General features: G+C 41.4%; 1 pseudogene; it reads right to left on the reverse strand.

Moving 5' to 3' along the window:
• Positions 1 to 3,975: 3,975 nt before the first annotated feature.
• Positions 3,976 to 13,524, reverse strand: part of LOC129707331 (threonine synthase-like 1) — a 31,611-nt pseudogene continuing 22,062 nt past the window's right edge.

Genomic DNA, 13,524 nt, shown 5'->3' on the forward strand with positions numbered 1-13,524 from the left:
TTCTGTATCTAATGTGGAATGAAAGGTTGCAAACAATTCCTCTACTATTTTCAGCACTGACATTTTCAGCAACGCAGTTAATATTTTTTATTTTATACAGGATGATATTCATCTATTTAATTTGTCTCCTATCTCCATTGAAAACATCCCCCGATTATTTTAATATAACCATCACAAAATTAAGTTGCTACTAAATGCAAATGACTCAATTAGTAGCAAAATACAAACCACTGGAAGAAACTAAGCAAGTCTCAACCACCTGGACTCAATTAATACTTTTGTGATAGATTCTGTGACAAGTATTAAATTAATATTTTGCAGCTGCCTTCATAAAGATGTGACCACAGGTATTCAATTGCTGTTCATTTACACTTTATTTATGAAATATTTTGGATTTCAAGTTGGTGTTAATACTTTTTCATCGCCTGCATTAACACATCAGATCTCTTTTCCAATTCCCACCATTTTCCTCAATGGCAACATGATATTTATCATGTCATAGGTCATAGAACTATACAGTATGGAAACAGCGACTTCAGTCTCACTTATCCATTCTGATAAGTTGCCAAACCATGCCAGTCCCACTTGCATGGGCTTGATCCATATCACTCCAAACCTTTCCTATCCGGGTCACTGTGTAATAATTGCATTCAGATTCAGATTCAGATTCAGATTCAATTTTAATTGTCATTGTCAGTGTACAGTACAGATACAACGAAATGCATTTAGCATCTCCTTTGAAGAGCGACATAGCAAACGATTTTGAATAAAAAAACAAACAATAATAAGTGTCCGGGTCAGGGGGGGGTGATTGGCAGTCACCGAGGTACGTTGTTGAGTAGAGTGACAGCGGCCGGAAAGAAGCTGTTCCTCGACCTGCTGGTTCGGCAACGGAGAGACCTGTAGCGCCTCCCGGATGGTAGGAGGGTAAACAGTCCATGGTTGGGGTGAGAGCAGTCCTTGGCGATGCTGAGCGCCCTCCGCAGACAGCGCTTGCTTTGGACAGACTCAATGGAGGGGAGCGTGGAACCGGTGATGCGTTGGGCAATTTTCACCACCCTCTGCAATGCCTTCCGGTCGGAGACAGAGCAGTTGCCATACCATACTGTGATGCAGTTGGTAAGGATGCTCTCGATGGTGCAGCGGTAGAAGTTCACCAGGATCTGAGGAGACAGATGGACCTTCTTCAGTCTTCTCAGGAAGAAGAGACGCTGATGAGCCTTCTTGATCAGAGTAGAGGTATTGTGGGTCCAAGAGAGGTCATCGGAGATGTTGACTCCCAGGAACCTGAAGCTAGAAACACGTTCCACCTCCGTCCCGTTAATGTGGATGGGGGTGTGCGTGCCGCCTCTGGACTTCCTGAAGTCTACAATGAGCTCCTTGGTCTTCTTGGAGTTAAGGGCCAGGTTGTTGTCAGCGCACCATGCTGCTAAGTGCTGGACCTCCTCCCTGTAGGCCAGCTCATCGTTGTTGCTGATGAGGCCAATCACCGTTGTATCATCTGCATACTTGATGATGGTGTTAGTACCATGTACAGGTGTGCAGTCATAGGTGAAGAGGGAGTAGAGGAGGGGGCTCAGCACACAGCCCTGAGGAACGCCGGTGTTCAGGGTGAGGGTTGAAGAGGTGTGCTTGTCTAACCTCACAGACTGGGGTCTGTTGGTTAGAAAGTCCAGTATCCAGTTGCAGAGGGAGGGGTCGATGCCCAGGTTACCGAGTTTGGTGATCAGTTTTGATGGAATAATGGTGTTGAATGCTGAGCTGTAATCGATGAACAGCATTCTTACATAAGTGTCTCTGTTGTCAAGGTGGGAGAGGGCGGAGTGAAGTGCCGTTGAGATGGCATCCTCCGTACTCCTGTTCTTGCGATAGGCAAACTGATAGGGATCCAGTGTGGGGGGTAGGCAGCTCTTTCTCTAGAAGCTTGAGCTATATAAGCACCATACTGTATGAAAGATTAGCCACTCAAGTCCTTTTTTATCCTCTCCCCTTAAACCTATGTCCTCTAGTTCTGGATTAACTGCCTTGGGAAACGACCGAGGTTATTCACCTTATCTATGACCCTCATCATTTTATAAACCTCTAAGGTCAGCTTTCTTGGTCCCAGGGTAAAAAGTACGAGCCAACCCAGCCACTCTCCAGTCCTGCTAACATCCCTGTACATTTTTTTGTTACTCTTTCTATTTTAATTACATCGTTTAAGTACCAGGATGACCAGAATTGTACATAATATTCCAATGTGGCCTTACCAAATTGTAGCTGTAACAGGAACTCCCAACTCACAAGTCAATATCCTGACTTATAAGGACAAGTGTACCAAACAGTTTCTTCATCACCTTGTGTCATCTCTTTCTTGGAATTATGTACCTTCACCCACGGATCTCGCTGTTTTGCAACACTTCCCTGGGCACTACCATTTACTATGCATGTCCTGTCCCAGTTAGCAATTGGGAAAATGCAACACCTTCCATTCATCTATTAAACATTACGTTTCCTGCTAAATTTAAGGTTTTTATTTCCTTGTAATTCAGGTGCATTAGCATTGGATGTTCTATCCTTATTCTTCATGTGAATATGGCTAGTCACTACACGAATGCAACGAGACCTGGGTGGCCTTGTACATCAGTCACTGAAAGTAAGCATGCAGATACAGCAGGCTGTGAAGAAAGCAAATGGTATGTTGGCCTTCACAGCGAGAGGATTTGAGTATTGGAGCAAGGAGGTCTCACTGCAGTTGTACAAGGTCCTACTGAGACTGCACCTGGAGTATTGTGTGTAATTTTGGTCTCCTAGTTTGAGGAAGGACATTCTTGCTATTGAGGGAGCGCAGCGTAGGTTCACCTTGTTAATTCCCGGGATGTCGCAACTGACATATGATTAAAGAATTAATCGACTGGGCTTATATTTACTTGAATTTAGAAGGATGAGAGGGAATCTTATAGAAACATATAACATTATTAAGGGTTTGGACAGGCTTGATGCAGGAAAAATGTTCCCGATGTTTGGGGAGTCCAGAACCAGGGGCCACAGTTTAAGAATAATGGGTAGGCCATTTAGGACTGAAATGAGGAAAAAGGTTTTCACCCAGAGAGTTGTGAGTCTGTGGAATTCTCTCCCACAGATGGCAGTGGAGGCCAATTCAGTAGATGTATTCAAGAGAGAGTAGGGTATAGATCTTGGGGCTAATGGGGTCAAGGGATACGGGGAGAAAGCAGGAACGGGGTACTGATTCTGGATGATCAGCCATGATCATATTGAATGATGGTGCTGGCTCGAAGGGCTGAATGGCCTACTCTTGCACCTATTTTCTATGTTTCTATGTTTCTATTAATACTCTCTTCCAAGAGTATCTTCATTGCTTCAATAGAACTTTTACAATCTGAGCTTGATCCATTCTTAAATATTTATTATAAAATTAGCTCTTCCACCGTTGATTATTTTACCTTCAATACTTCCTAGTCTTGGATCGTGTTGTGGTCAATGTTAGGTAGGTGCTCTCCTATGAAGCCCTCCAATTTCTCTGCTTTGTTTCCCAGACCAGATACAATGCTGTTTCCTTTGTTGATGAAATACTTACCCTATATAATCTGTGAATGGCAAAGATAAGTTTATATAGTAGATGACAGAGGCTGAAACATCACAACAGTTTAATAAGCGAACAAGATTCAACTTGTTTGTGCTCAAGGCCTAAAGGGCCTGACCCACAAGCATGCGATAGCACGCGCCTAGCGCGAGCAAACATGGTCGCTTGAGGCGTACAGCCTCGCAGGGCCGGTCCCACTTCGATCGGCGGAGGCGTATGGAGTTGTTCGGGGCTGGTCCTGACATCGCCCGGGGCACCAAAAATCTTGCACTGTCCGAAAATCCCGCGCGACAACGGCCTGTCGGCCCGCAGCCGCATTGAGGCCGTACGCAACGTCTCGATGGGCGTACGCAGCGTCTTGACTTTGTACACAGTGTCTTGACGGCGTACGCCTAGCGTGTGGCGTTGCACGATGACGTCACCGCCCGACGTGCCGTTGCGTGATCACGTCACCGCCCGACGCTGTGCGACGTTCAAATTCAGTCGGCCCGCCTCCTGCTCAGCTGATTGGTGAGTATGATGTCGGGATCAGCCCCGCACAACTCTATACGCCTCTGCGGTTGGAATTGGGACCGGCCCCACGAGGCCGTACGCCTCAAGTCACCACGTTTGGTCGTGCTAGACGCATGCAATCGCATGCTGGTGGACCAGGCCCTTTAGTAATCCCATGGTGGGGCATGCATTGCTTCCAAATCTAGCAGAAAATATACAAGCCGTATGTTACCATACAAGTAGAAAACATACTAATACTTCTTGAAATTTGTGTCATAATGAAAATCAAGGACCATATTATCTAAATAATTTTCATAACTTGCTGCTGAATAAAATTTTCAATAGTATCCATAATTATACTTGGCTCTTCTGGACAAACTTCTTTTTTGTGGATGTGAATCTTGCGAATTCTCTCCATCACGGCTTTGTGAACAGAAGGCAGGGTGTTTAGGGAACTTAACATCTGGAGCTGATCAGCTGGATGCTGACTGATTTCCTTAAACCTCAAAGCCTGTAACACATCAGCTGTGAACTAGCAAGGATGAGCTCTTGCTGCAATAATAATTGGACAGCTCCGGTCTTGCTACAACTTTTGCCACGGCTGTGTGCAGTTCCAGAACGTATCCTGTGGACTTATGCAGAGAATAGATTGCAGCTAAGCACTCCTCCTCCAAACACCAATCTGCCAGAAAGCTACGTTGAATTCTCTTCAGCAAAATATTTGGCAACTGAAAGTGGTTGCTCTCATCCAACTGGGAAATCAGCTCCCTCACCAGCTGCCCTTCACCACGTGCAACAAGGTGTAAATATCTCTCGACGTTGGAGGACCTGAGAATATCTAATCCAGGAGACACGGAAGCTGTTGCAGTTCTATGCCTCAAATCATATTTGCCTGTTCTTATGAAATCAGTCAGGGCATTATTTTGATTTGAAGCGCATATGAATTTTCAAATTGGAATCCCCATGCATTTTGCAAATACCGCTGCCATTATGTTGCCAAAATGTCCTGTGGGAATGCAAACATCAACTGGATCTCCAAAAGCAATTACGCCTTGCTTGATAAGATCGAGATAGGCAGAGGCATGATAAATTACCTGTGGCAGCAGACAAGCCCAGTTTATTGAGTTTGCAGTGCTTAGAGCTGACCCATATTCAACTGTCAGGAAGCCAATGTAATTGGGATTTGTGAATATTTGCTTTATGGTTGACTGGCAGAAATCAAAGTTAGACTTGTCACCTACAGTCTTCACATTTTCATCTTTGTAACTAATCATCTGTGCCTTCTGAATCTGACTAATTCCATCTTCGGGAAAAAAATGTGAGAACTGAGATTCTTTGTTTGTCATTATCACTGAGGCAGCCGATACCATCCAGAACAGCACACACTGTATCCCCAGACGTGGCCATTAGAATTAGGTAATTGCAAGTTCTAGACATGCAATATGCAAATAGTTGTGGAAACATCTGCAAAGCAAAATCTTTGACGGATGCTGTGGGCCCATGGAATAATTCAAGAATAAACTGATTGCCAGACAAATGTCTGATTGGTGCTATGTTGCTGCATGCAAAGTTCTGTCCATATGCTCTCATCACCATCTCTCGCAGGTTCATAGCTGGCACATCAATGGGGTGCACACACTTTTCCAAAATTACCTGGGCCCGTTCAGTATAAGGTGTTTCAACCAGCCTTTGCCACCCCCCAGCAACCATTACAGGAAAGTTGTCTGCAGGGACGTAGAGATCACCATCAAAAGCCAGGCCTTCAATAATGACATCGGAGAAGGAGTTGGGATCCTTCATTAATACAGGTTTTTTAGCTACACTTCTTGTGGAAATACATATCTCAGAGCCTTGATGCCTCTTCAAACCATCAAGAACTTTGTCACCGTACTGACATAGAACCCGTATATCATACCATTTATGGTAAAATTGTTGGCTGCTCTGAAGAATTTCTTATATTGGAACACCAGGCCTTAGCCCAACAATGTGTGGTCTACCTTCATACCTTCATACCTTTCAAGTAATTCTTCAAGAGGCACATCGAGATAAACCACGATCCCATTCTTTTTCATGTGGTACATACTCTGGGGATGCAGTGGATTAGACCCAGTAAGAGCAATAATGCTTCTCGTTGTTGAAAATCTCTGAGGAATTTCACCTTCTTCTTGTAAGAATAATTCATTACCAATCTGCTGCAGCTTCTGAGTCACGCTCATGTGCCAGGTTCTTTTGAGTAGATCATCAATATCTATCACTGTTAGGCCAGTCATCTGACCAAGAAAGATCCCTACCGTTGTCATCCCTGCGCAAGGAGCCCCCACCAGAACGATATTCTTCTCATCCAGCAGTGAACAAACTGTGGGCAGCATTGACATGGGACATTTAGGAAATGGGTATGTCCTTAAGCATAAAACACAATTTCAGTTGACTGAAATTAAAGACTGACGACACACATTCCAGTGAAAAAGTCTGTGCTTCAGTAAACGTGCACCTGCAGAAATCAGTCAGGACATCGTGACCATCCTTCAAACAAGGGCATATATCAGAACCTAGAAGAAAAGGCAGAAATTACAAATGGAATAATATCATTAATGGAAATTAACCATCATTAATTTCCTTCAAAGGCAAATAAAATAAATAAGAACTTATATTAATTTCTACCAAAATGTAACATTCATTATATCATTTATTTTTTTTATTTTTTTTTTATAAGCAAGACAACCTCAGATTTTTACAATCGTACATTTTCTTTTAATTCAAGCTTCCCTGAAACCCCCCTTGCAGCTTTGATAATTTGCAAAGGCCCACCCCAGCTCTGCTGTCTGAAAAGAATTAAACATTTGTGGTCCCAAAAAAAATTCTATTACAAGTGAGTAAATAAGGTGAAACAATAAAAAAGCATTAAAACAATTAAAATGATATAATCAGCTGGAAGTACCTGCAAACAAGTAGGAAAGAACTGCAGATGCTGGTTTAAACAAGTATAATGTAATGCTTTAGAAAAGGGAGTTATTTTAATGTTTTCTTTTTCCCCCACAACACATGGGATAGATGTTCTTGTATCGATCTAAATTAGCACAGGACCTAAAAGTCACTTCCCAATGTAAAACTCAGTAACCTCAGAAAGAGAGAGCTCTGCCACTTGACTTCCAATGCTGTCCATAGGATTAAGGGCATTTTGAATATACATATGAAAATATCTATGACTCCATTTTTTACATTAAATAAATGCTGGCAGTCCTGTTCTACACATATATCAACAAAGTCATGACCAATGTTGTCATGCAGTACTTTATCCACAATACAATAACTACTTTTTTTTTTAATATATGCTATCTAAAGCTAACTACTGGAAACATAATAATCATCATCGTTGAAAACATCAACGGGCACGGCACCTTACAATGCTATGTACGACAGTGATCGCAACTTTTACTGAAGAGTGGATGGCCGTTGGCTGGCGAGGAGCTCATCCGCCCTTTGACAGGTCTTGTTTTTGGTCCTGCTGGGGCCCCCTCCTCACCTGGCAAACCAGGTGGGAGAGACAGTTTAGTTGCCAACTATCCGACCATGAATCAGGTAGCACGGGATTACATGGTTCCCATGGCAGTGGGACTAAACTGATAAAGCATGGAAATCAAAAAAGTGTACTGTGAATCCTGCAAATAAAGAGCACATTCAGCCACATTTTTAACTAACCATGTGAGAAAAAGCAATTACAACATGAAAAAAATGTAGGAATCTGCAGTGAGGTATCAATGTTAAAAATCCTTTGCATTACCGTCAATAACACAATTTATAAATCTGTAAAATGATCTTTACACAATCATATGACTAATGCGGGAGAGTTTGAGAATATTGAGAGCATCGGGTGCCAATTATGCTCAATGTTTGCACATCTGTCTGAACTGACTGCACAGGAGTGGGAGTGCAGGAGGCGACAAGTGGCTGAAGGAGCATGTATTTTGCACTAGCCGCCAAACATACATTTCTTTAACAAATTGGCCAACATCGAGGTGAGGTAGGTGCCTCTGTAATACATATTTATAATTATAAAATGGTACATGTTTTTTTCCACAGGGGATTAGAGCAGTTGGATTCATTTCAAGGTTCATATGTTGTGTCAGATATGGTTCAGTCATCCATCAAATACAACCTACTCCAAGGTTTTGAGTTGAACAATACAGGCTGACCCTCAGTGCTGTATTGAGATCACAACTTTTGGATGAATTGTTACACATGAGCCTTTCAGCACTCCTGCATGAACAGAAATATATGTTCTATGGTATTTCCCATTCACCTCTCAACAAGCTCACTTGAAAACACATTATTTGTCTGCTATCCTTTGTAATGCAGCTACAGAGACTGTAGATTGCAGTTAGTACGTCCACACATGGCACTAAATGTGATGGTGTAGTGGACAGTAAAGAATCTAGTTTACACTGAGATCTTATCGATATGTATAAAATCATGAAAGGAATAGATCAGGTTGATGCACAGAGTCTCTTGCCCAGAGTAGGGGAATCAAGGACCAGAGGACATAGGTTCAAAGTGAGGGGGAAAAGATTTAATAGGAATCTGAAGGGTGACTTTTTCACACAAAGGATGGTGGGTGTATTGAACAAGCTGCCAGAGGAGGTAGTTGAGGCAGGGTCTATCCCAATGTTTAAGAAACAGTTCCAACAGGTACAATGGATAGGACAGGTTTGGAGGGATATGGACCAAATCCAGGCAAGTGGGATTAGTGTAGCTGGGACATGTTGGTCAGTTTGGGCAAGTTGGGCCGAAGGGCCTATTTCCACGCAGTATCACTTTATGATATCTGGATCAATTGAGGCAAAGGGCCGATGAATGTCAGATGGTTTAATAAAAGGGCAAGGACATGCTGTTGTATTTTGGTAAGACAAACCAGGGCAAAACATACACAATAAATGATACGGCCCTGGGAAGGGTTGTAGAAGAGAGAGACCTCAGGGGGAAAGTACATTGTTCCATGAAAGATGAAACATGTGAATAAGGCATTTGTCACATTTACCTTCACTGGTCAGGTACTGAGTACAAGAATTGGAATGCGATGAAGCTGTTAAGGCATATTTGAAGTACTGTGAGAATTCTGGTCACACTGTTATTGGAAGGAGTGTCATTTAATTGAAAACGGAGCAGAAATTATTTATAAGTATATTATTGGGTCTGGGGGGGGCTGAGTTATAAGGAGAGGGTGAATAGGCTAGACTTTTTTTTTATCCTAGGATGGAGGAGGCTGAGGGGTGATCTTATAGACATTGATAGAATAAACAGCCAATTTATTTCCCCAGGGAAGGGGAGGCTAAAACTAAAGGGAAAGATGAGAGATAAAAGATATAAAAGCATCCTGATGGGCAACATTTTTACAAAGATGGTGGCGCACATACACTACAAACACACAGCATATTACGCAGCACCTGTGGAAAGAGAAACAAAGTTAACATAATAAATTAAATATTTTTGTTTGCAATATATGTGAATAAGGAAACTAAGGAACGGAGATACCTTGCACCTTAAATCCATAGATCTTTGAAGTTGGCAGCAGAGGTAGATAACATAGTTAGGAGAGCATTCAGGATACTGGCCATCATTATATTAATTGAGGCACTGAATAGATAAATCGGGAGATTACACTCCAACTTTATCAAACATTGCTGAAGTACTGCATGCAGTTCTGGTCACCAAGAGACAGGACCAGAGAAAATGCAGAGGAGGTTGCCTGAGATGGAACAGTTCAGTTGTAAGAAGAGACTGGAGAAGATAGATCTTTTCTCCTGGGAACAAAGGAAGTTAAGAGGGGACATAATTGAAGTATGTAAAATCATGAGGATTATAGATTGGGTTGACTGCAAGAAACATTTCTCCATCAGAGGTAGTAAAACCAAGAGTATAACGATTTAGGGTAAGGGGATAGAAATTCAGAAGGGATATGAAGGTGATCTTCTTCATCCAGAGCCTGAATGGTAAGTGCCTTAAATTCACTCTTTAAGAGAGTCAGTGAAGTTGGATCACTCACATCATGTAAGAAGTGTCCAGATGAACAATTGAATCACTTAAGGGCCTGTCCCACTTGGCGATTTTTTCGGTGACTGTCGGCGTCATTGACTGGCGTATCAGGTCACCGAAGAAGTTGCGGCGTGACACGGGTCTTGACGCGCGGTGTCTCCTCAAGTATCTCAACATTTTTTTGTCGCCGCTGGATTTTGAAATGTTTTAAATCTTTTGGCGACCCTGATACGGCAGTCAATGACGCCGGCAGTCGCCGAACAAAATTGCCAAATGGGACAGGCCCTTTCGTCATTGAGGGCTATGAATCGAGTGCTGAGTAATGAGATGCCCAGCACTTGGTCCATACCCAATGTCTATTGTAATGCAGAAGGATGTCCATTGGTTTGTATAGTTGTGCTTCCATGCATTACAATTCATTGATTCCCATGAAAGGTAATATTAAGTTGCAGAGAGAGTGGGTAAGGGGAATATCTCTGATGGGTTGCGGTCATGGTTGTTATGGAGATAAGCTACTGAGGAAATCAGACTTAAAAGCACTTAAATCCATTTAAAGCATCTTGGGAATTCTGAGGAAAATGAAAATGCGCTATAACATTACGAGGCCATTCTTTTCCCTCATCATACACAGCTAGCATTTTTGCTACAGTGTGCCAAACTAGTCAATGCTGTAGATTTCATGTTTCATTGTCACTTCAATGAAACATTAAAAAACAATAAAGGATTATAGATACAACATGGCATCATGAAAAAAATAATACCTTTAGACTCAACAACTATTCATGGTTCATATTTCAGGAAGAGCAAGATTACAAATTTGCCTTATGCAAATTTATAGCAATTAAGGTTCCAACACCATCTGTTACTTCGACCCCAATGCAGACATTGGACTTTGTTTCTGGAACTGATGTACTACAATAGACAAAATGTGTAGGAAGGAACTGCAGATGCTGGTTTGAACTGAAGATAGACACAAAAAGATAGACTGAAACGGAGTAACTGAAGAAGGGTCATGACCCGAAACGTCACCCATTCCTTCTCTCCAGAGATGCTGCCTGAGATACTCCAGCTTTTTGTGGCTATCTTCGTGCTACAATAGACATGTGCTACAATGCTGAGAACTGTTTTCTGCACTCTGCCCTTTCTTACCCTTTGCTCGTCCTACCTGTCATAAGTGAGTTGGACTTGATAATATTTATGTGTAGTATTATCTGATGTGATTGGATGGCATGCAAAACAAAGCTTCTCACTTGACAATAATAAATCTAAATTTAAACCTCAATCTACTGTAGACCTAAAAACTGAGATATGAAAATTGACTGCATCCTTCAACTCCATTACATTAATAAATACAGGGATGATTTTGAGGCAGCAAATCTTCGATTGCAGTGACAAACTGCTCAAACTTCACATCCTGGGTGATACTGTCCGGCAATCACTTATGAAAATCTCCACATGACCTGATCCTCAGGCTCAAAAATATTTTTTAACTGCTTTGGAATTAAATGAATCCATGATTCATTTTATAGTCCATTTAACTGTCGTTGCATTAGATTATTTTGAATACCTTGCCCTCCCTAAAGTGGTTCACAATTATTTTTTTATCTCTAACTTCAGTTTGTTCTGTGTTTTTGAAAGATAAACCTTTTATATAAAATGCTGACATGCAGTCATTACCAGATTGAATTATTTTATACATCACACTGATGTTTCAGTTTAAAATCAGAATTAATAATTGCTTCTTAAAACTCGTTTATAAAGTTGTGGCTTGGATTTGCCACAGAATTAAGAAAAAGATAAATGGAGAGATCACTATCAACAACAAAAAATATGATTGAGGAATAACTGAGAAGCTTTGGGTAATCTTGCTCAGACACTGCAGTGCAGGGGCATCTCGTCATCATGGGACATTTTCTGAAAACCCCAAGGCAAGGCAAGGCAACTTTATTTATATGGCACATTTCATACACGAGGCAGACTCAAAGTGCTTCACATAAAAACATGTCATACAATAAAATGAAATAATAAAATGAAATAAAATAGAACTGAAAGAAAAGAAAAGCAAAATTAAAAATGCATTATAAAAAGTGCAAAAGTTAAAAGTGCAATGTAGTTAAGATTTAGCTGAAAGCTAAAGTAAACATAAAAGTTTTCATTCTTGTTTTAAAAGTGGTCAAAGTTGAGGCAAGTCTTAAATCTTCAGGAAGTTTATTCCAGCTATTTGTTGCATAGTAACTAAATCCTGCTTTCCCATGTTTTGTATTTACTCTGGGAATCACTAACAGATTGGTTTCAGAAGATCTTAGCGGTCTAGAAGGATTATATAGTGGAAGCATGTCAGTGATATACTTTGGTATATACTTTGGTATATACCCAACATAATGTAGGTCCATTAAAAGGTGATCTTATAGAGCTTTTTAAAATCCTGAACAGAAGAGATAAAGTGTTTGCACAAAGTCATTTTCCCAAGGTAAGGGAATCAAGAACAGTGTTCCATCATCCCGGCGTGAGGGCCTGAGCATTGGGCCACCTGTGGCGGCGACAGCGGGTGCTCGGGAGGCCCCGACCACGGGTGGGAACATCTGGGAAGATCGGCGGGGAGGCTGGCTGGACTATGGTACCTTCCTCAACTTTGGTGCCACTGTGGGGTTATGTTGTGTCGTGGACTTCTGTCTTTGTGCTTTTTTTTTAAATATGTTTTATTTATTATTTATTTTATGTTACTTGACTGTAAGGAAAATCCATTTTGTTGTCTCTTATGAGTTAAATTGAATCCAATCCAAAAAAGAACACGAAGGTTTAAGGAGAAAGGAGAAAGATTTAATAGGAACCCGAGGGGTAACCTTTTCACACAGAAGATGATGAAACGAGCTGCCAAAGGAGTTGAGGCAGGTACAATAAAGGCATTTAAAAGACATTTGGACCTAATAGTTGGAGGGATATGCACGAAACACAGGAAAATGGAAATGGATCTTAGTCAGGATGGATGAGTTGATCTAAAGGTCTGTTTCTGTGCTGTGTGACTATGATTTCTGAACGATTAGCACAATTATTGATTTATCGATTCTAACTGTTGTGCTGCATGTATTTAACAGGTATTTATCAACTACTGAGTAGTGGCTAATAATTGCAGGGCAGTTGGCAGTATCAATTGATGAGAGGTTAATGTGCTGGCAATAGTTAATTACTGACATGCATAGCAGTGCATTGTGACAATTGAGTAGATAATTAACAACAGCCAGATAATTAAACATCCCCCACAATTTGATCTGGTCCTGCATATTGACACCACAGCCAAGAAAACACACCAATGCCTTGTTTCTCAGAAGGCTAAGGAAATTTGGAACGTTTCCAATCTTATCAATTTCTGCAGATGGATCATAGAGCGTATCCGATTGGGATGCAGCAGTTTGGTACGG

The sequence above is a fragment of the Leucoraja erinacea genome, chromosome 2 (assembly GCF_028641065.1).
Source record: "Leucoraja erinacea ecotype New England chromosome 2, Leri_hhj_1, whole genome shotgun sequence".
In the NCBI taxonomy this organism is placed as follows: Eukaryota; Metazoa; Chordata; class Chondrichthyes; order Rajiformes; family Rajidae; genus Leucoraja; species Leucoraja erinaceus.